Source organism: Apaloderma vittatum, unplaced genomic scaffold (assembly GCF_000703405.1).
Source record: "Apaloderma vittatum isolate BGI_N311 unplaced genomic scaffold, ASM70340v1 scaffold28051, whole genome shotgun sequence".
Classification (NCBI taxonomy): Eukaryota; Metazoa; Chordata; class Aves; order Trogoniformes; family Trogonidae; genus Apaloderma; species Apaloderma vittatum.
In genome coordinates this window covers 1,836-2,163 of record NW_009700069.1, presented here as the reverse complement: position 1 = coordinate 2,163, position 328 = coordinate 1,836, and positions in this window count along the sequence as shown.

The window sequence follows — 328 nt, the reverse complement described above, 5'->3', positions numbered from 1 at the left end:
GGGTGGCGGTGCCTGAGGGGTGGAAGAAGCCCTGGGTGGGGCAACTGGCTTGCGTCTCCCTCCCTCCTGCCCCTGCCGGCCCCCAGTAGTGGTGTGGCCCCTCTCCACAAGCCCTCGATTGCTCCAGGACCATCCCCCTTACCTGATTTTGTGCATCCTCAGCTGGTGTCTGTTCCTGTACCCCCTAAACATGCAGCTGGGGCGAGGCAGAGCTGCTGCCCTCTTGTTGGGCGGTCCTCTGGGTGCTTCCTGTGCTCTGCCTGTGTGCGTTCTGCCCCACTGCCCTTCTGTGACGGGGAGGGCGGATGGATGGACAACTTCCATGGCC